Consider the following 6728-nt stretch of genomic DNA (forward strand, 5'->3'; position numbering starts at 1 on the left):
AGAGAGAGTAAGAAAAAGAGGGAGGAAGGGAAAATGAGAGAAAAGGATGACTATTGGTATGTTACCTAAGGTAAAACCAAGAACACTTAGCTTTGTGGCAGTTCTGCAATACATTTATTCATTTGTATTTCTAACTATGTTATTTTATTCCTAGAATAATGGTTCAGGCACAGGGGACCAAAATGCTGGTCAAAGAGCTAATACTTCTTTGCTTTATTATTATGGTTATATCTAGGTCTCAGTTTGCTCATTTGTAATATGTGTTTGAAAGAGACTGAGACTTTGACTCCTGCAAACCTGTGTGTGTGTAAGAGAGAGAGCTGAAAGATTTAAATACAATTCATGCTTTATCTTTTTCCAAAAATTACTTGAAGATTTAATAATATTGAAATATCCATGGAATAAGAAAGTTATATGGTATAAAAGCCAAGGTGTGAGATCATATAGAAAAATACTCATATACCACAATAAATGAAAAGCAGTACTTATTTTACTTACTAAATTGAGCACTAAATTTAGCTCTCAGCCTCCTGGTAGCAGAGAAAAGGGCAAAACAGGTTGATTTAGAGAGTTTTCACTGTCATACAAAGACATGTGCACATTGAAGTAAAAATAACAAAATTTTCTTTAATTTTCCTTTTATGAGGTATTTATCACGTATGTGAGAGTTCAGAAAACTTCAACCCATGGGCCAAATGCATTTTTTGCCTCTTCTTGTTAATAAAGTTTTATTGGAATACAGTCATGTCTGTTTGGTTACCTATTGTCTATGGCTACTTTCTTGCTACAGTGACAGAGTTGAGTAGTTGGTACAGAGACTCTGTGGCCCAAAAAACCTAAAATATTTGGTATCTCATCCTTTACAGAAATAGTTTGTCACCACCTGAGCTTTCTGAAGGGAACACTGAATAGAATAATGCACATTCTGCTAAATGATGGTTTAAAAAGTTACTTAGATTTCTCTGAGGAGATTTAGTAATAGTACATAAATATCCAAGTTAACACTTAAACTTGTATTTAGTGAAAGCATTTGTGTTTTGTTATGGCAGGATAGGGAGGCTCTTAAGACCAATATACTCTAGGATCTTTGCTCTCTTTTTTAAAATGAATGTGTGGTAGAGCCATATTTAGTTCTGAGAAAAATCCTTTTTTATTTCCAGATTTATTGAGCTGCAAGTGACATAAAACATTGTGTAAATTTAAAATGTATATGTTGATTTCATATACTTAAATATTGCAAAATTATTGCCACCATAGCATTAGCTAACACCTCATTCATATCATGTAATTATCATTTCTTTTATGTGGTGAGAACATTTATTATTTACTCTCTTACCATCTTTTAAGTATATAATACAGTATTATTAACTATCATCACCATAATGCATTTTAGATCACCAGAACTTACTTATTTTATGATGGGAAGCTTGTACTCTTTAACCAATATCTCCCCATTTCCCCCACCCCCTAGCCCCTGGTAACTATCATTCTCTGTGTTTCTTTGATTTCTGCTCTTTTAGACTCCTCATGTAAGTGAGCTCATAAAGTATTTGTCTTTCTGTGACTTACTTCACTTAACATAATGCTCTCAAGGTTGATGGAAAACTGTTAGAACTAATCAATTAATTTAGTAAAGTTGCAGAATACCTAATGAGCTTACAGACAACAGTTGCATTTCTGTATACTAACAATGAAATTTCTGAAAAAGAAATATAACAATCCTGTTCACAATAGCATCAAAAATAATAAAATATTTAGGAATAAATTTAACCTAGGAGATGAAAGAGTTGTATACTGAAAACTATAAGACTTGGTGAAAGAAATTAAAGACCTTAACCAGTGGAAAGTTATTCCATGTTCATGGACCAGAAGAATTAATATTGTTAAAATGTCCATACTACCCAAAGCCATCTATAGATTCGGTGCAATCCCTATCAAAATTCTGATGGCATTTTTTATTACAGAAATAAAAACAACAGTTCTAAACTTTGGATGGAAATACAAAAGACCCCCAAAACCCAAAGCAGTCCAAAGAACAAAAAAGCTGGAGGCATGATACTGCCTGATGTTGAACTATACTCTAAAGCTTTAGTAATCAAAATAGTATGGCACTGGCATAAACATAGATACATAGATGAATGAAACAGAATTGAGAGCTCAGAAATAAAGTTTTGCTCTCTCGTTGTAGTGGGTATTTACGGTTCTGAGATACTGAGTGCCAACCCCTTCATAGTGATAAAAGCCATCTATCTATATTCAGATTTCTCTGTCTCTCCCATGCCCTCTAAGTGCTTTATGATAAAACCACCATACCTCTACCTTCCCCTCCACCCACACTCCAAGGGTGAACCCTGATTGTCTCACATTATTTAACATACTCCATTCCTCTAGTCACAGTGCTTGATTCAGGCTTTGAGCACAGGACCCAATTCATGACAATGAATATGAGTACAGATTTTTTTCTGGAAGCTCTATAAGACATATTCGTTTTATGCAAGACACAAGAAAGTATGGAGTTCCTAGACACCAGAGGCTGACATTGTGTATCATTAAGGAAAAATAACTTTAGAAGGAAACATATACGGGGGGAAGGTAAAGAAGAAAATGGTAAATTAATGAATGTTTGGTAGATCAAGCCTCACCTGAAATTTATGCCATCTCTGGTCTCATTGACATCATGAAGTTTAAGAATTGTCATTGTGTAAGCCACTTTGAAAAGTTATATGTTATTTTTTAATGAAAAATTTGTCATAAACTAGTCGTCTTCCAGTACAATATAGAGACGTGAGAGATTTTGAAGAATGGTTAGTTAATGAATATCAGAAATCTTACCTAAACTTTTGGCTAAATCAAAGTCTACTCTTCATAGAAACTTCACAAATGCCTAGAAGGTAGCGATATCATGGGCTGTATTACGCTTTATGTGTTTGTTGGACAGGTGGCAAACCTAACCTTCTCTTGGGAAACCTCAAGCTATTCTAAGAGAACCATTTCACTTTGTAGAAAGGAAGGCTTCAAGGATTATTGCAAAGTATTAAAAAGAAAAGAGCTGTAAGTATTTCAGAGTATTAAAAAGAAAAGAGCTTTATCAGAGCCTTCATTGAATAATAATGATTGTTCCTGTTTAGTGCAAATGAGGTGCAGCAGGGAGCTCTGGGAAAATACGGTTGTCATGGTAACTGATAACACTTTCCCTTCTGGAAGTCTAGATAGTCAAAGAGGCTACACAAGGCCATGTTTCCTTAGAGACTTTTCATAAGTAAAGGAAATAAGAAAAAGGGAAATAAAAGGAAAATCTGTCACTTGGTTGAACTTTGTTCTGCCCACAAAGATAACAGACTTCTAAGGAAATGCTGTTTTGCATAATTAGCTGACTCAGGTAGGTGAAAATGGGATCTCTTTTTTATAATATAATCAATAACTTAATACAGGGGGGAAGATGAGTATAACCAAAGTCTGAGAAAGTACTGCCCAGAAGAAAATTCAGAGTAAGTTTAAAATGAAAATTAAGTTCTTCAGTGACAACATGTAATATTTTATGTGAGGAAGGATTGTTTTTCTTTTGGAGGTGGGTATGGACCGAAAACTGAAAAACAGTACTTAAATGCTCTTTAGAATGCATCTAAGCTTCCTGAACCTAAGTTTTCTTACTTGTGAAATCAGCACTTTGAGAGAGGTCTAGTTTTTCAAACATTTTTCTTGATAAAAGCCTCAAGAAAAAAGTTTCCCCTTATTCCCTGCTAGGTTTTTTAGCTGGTCTAATAATTGATGTAGGACAGAGTAACAGGAGAAAAACAGAAGTTTAAATAATATGTATGCCTCCAATGTGCTTGGGAGAGACGCAGGAAAACTTAGTAACTCCCCTCAATAGCCTAAGCCCTAGGTTTAAACACCACCTCTAGCTAAAGATAACGAACTTGTTGAGGGTGGGAAGTCAGTTAGGGGAGGTTACCAGGAAAGCACAGTCTGCCTAACAAGGGAATAGTTGTTAGGCAGATTTAAGCCCTTGCCTTCAGCACTGATAACTATTTCCAGAGATTTAGCGTCATCCCCTTCTTCCCGGTAGAGCCAGGGAGACACCCTTATAAATGGAGATTTCCCTTATAAATGTAAATGTCTCTTACAAAGGGGTCACTTCTATTTGGTATTCAGAGCTGCTCCTGTGTTTGCAGTTTCAATAATCAATCTGCCAAAGGCATATCTTGGGGTGGCAAAATTTCCTTCTCTTCACATGTAAACAGATAAAATTGCAGAGTCTCAGGATGAAGCCTTAGCAGGGAGCTCAGAAACAGAGCTGCTGGGCTTCTTTTCTCTTTGTAGTAGTCCTTAAGACATTTTATAGGAAATAATTGAAAGACGTATGTGTTTTAAACTTCTGCCTTTCAAATAGTCATACTTGAAATGTCTTATTCTTAAGAGGAACTATTCTCCATCTGGTAGTAGCTTTCCAAGTAGCTCAGGAAGGAGGCACAAACTAGATCAGAGTAATCAACTCTAGGGTTGAATGAATTGATGTTTGACAGTTCTGCTCTAAGCTTCTGGAAGGAAATAATTAAATTCTAGAGATCTTGCTTTACAGATCTGTACCTATTGTGTGAAAACATCTTAATGAGAACCTATACATACTCCTATTCTACAATCTGACACAGTTCTTGTGATATTAACAAAGGCAAAAATAAATGCTGAATATGAAAGCTCTTTAAAAAGCTGAGGAGAGATCTCACCTGTAAGCTGATTTCTGTAATCTAATATATTAGGTTAAAATAAGATTTCACGTCTAGCTCATGGGCACACTGTAAGAATGTATTGACTAAACATAAGAGATCCTGCTCCAAGGTGTGTGAAATTAAGTAACATTTATAGAAATTTTGACATATTATTTAAATATGGATTCTACTTTAAATTGTCTGAGCTGGAACATTTTTGAGAATGAAAGCGGAGCTAAATAAAGGTAGCAGCTCTGACTGATTTATAAGTTATAAACAGGGACAATCTTAGGAAAATCAGACCTATGGTTACCCTATTTACAGTACCTTTAATGATGGCAGATCAACTGGCCCGAGTCCTATAATAATAACTTACTACCCTAACTAGTTTGCTTCTAAATATTTAACTCTGGTCTTCAGTTTTAAAAGATAAGTACTTTTGCAACTTTGAGACAAAACAGTTACCCTTCATTTATTTGAAAAATCTTTCCAGATGCTCATGGAATTCTTAGTATTTAAGAACTATACAATGAGGCGTTTACCATATGTCCACTTGTTATCCCACGGGGTCTTAGCTAAAACCAGCCCACCAACCTATTATATCTTGAAGACAGCGTCTGTCTTTAAGATATTGATGGTCTATTCTCTATTTTAGGTGTTCGTGTCTTCATATGATCCCTTAAATTTATAGAAGATTTAGTTTGTACTCTTCCACGTTTCTCTTCTAGAAAGGCTTAATCTTGCTGCTTGCTATGTTATGATTGAAAAGGAGACTACAAGGGTAGATTTGTGGAGGGTGAGTGACGGGATTGGGTGGAGGCATGGGCACTGAAAGAATTCACCCAAGGCAGAACAAAGGTGAGAGAAGTTTATTGAATACACTGCAAGGGAGCATTGAGCAGGACAGCAGAGGAGAGACTGTTTGCCAGGAGGCAGTGTGTGTGGGGGGAGGGGCTGTAGGAGTGAGGAGGTATGGGAACGTATGGAATTTTACCTTTTTGGTACCTGTGCCCGGTTGTAGGTAGCCCAGTGGTCAGCTAGGGCCTATGGATATTGTGAGGTGGGTCACCTAATGAGCCTGTTTGCATTCAGCATGGTGGTCGCTATGGGTCCTTTTACCTTTCTCGGGTCTCCATTGCTCAAGACTGTTGCCTAAAAGCGGCCTCTACATTGTGTTCTTTTCATTTATTCCATTGTCAGCATTTTCTTGTCTGGATCATTGCTATGATGGATTATGTTTGAAAGACTGTTGTTTTAAAATATCTTATGAAAACCTGCTCTTGGAAAAGATTTTCATCTGCTTTCTCTGTCTCCCTTCCTTTCTGTCTGTCTCCAGTTGTATCAAATGAACAAATCATTAAAAATGGATGATAATAACCATGACAAAATAACCAATAGTGGCAAACCCTCAATGTCAGTGGTTCACCCTTTCTGCACATTAGAATCTTTTGGGGGACTTTAAAAATAATGACGTGCAAGCCACATTTCAGATCACTGACATGAGAAACTCTGTGAGTGGGACCAAGACATTAGTACTTTTAGTTTCCATGTGATTCTGATAAGCAGAGAAGATTGCATACCACCTCTCTAAGTACTTCATAATATGAACTAACCCACCGGGAAGTATAGCTTTTTTAGGGACGCTGTTGTGAAAGGGAAGAATGTATCTATGTGTAATTATGTGCGTGTTTGGAGTATTTGACAGTAATAAAATTAGGACTTTGAGGAAAAGAACCTGTGTATTGGAAAAAGAGGTAATGATACTTTCCACATCCACAGATTAACCCCCCCCAAATAAATAAATTTTTTGTAATAGATATTTTATCTGGAAAGAAAGCTTGGAAGAAACTGATATTGAAGGAATTAAAGTTAGATCCCAAAACCACATTAGTACATTGTTGTAATTTCTTTTAATCTTATTTCTGGAGATTGTTGGATAATTGTTAGCATGGCTTTAATCAGGTTTAATTGCTTTTAGTTTATAAGTGATGAATTTTGTCTTGGGGCAACTTTTTTTTTTTA

Source organism: Callorhinus ursinus, unplaced genomic scaffold (assembly GCF_003265705.2).
Source record: "Callorhinus ursinus isolate GAN/ISIS: 27379988/994484 unplaced genomic scaffold, GSC_fseal_2.0 scaffold16, whole genome shotgun sequence".
NCBI lineage: Eukaryota > Metazoa > Chordata > Mammalia > Carnivora > Otariidae > Callorhinus > Callorhinus ursinus.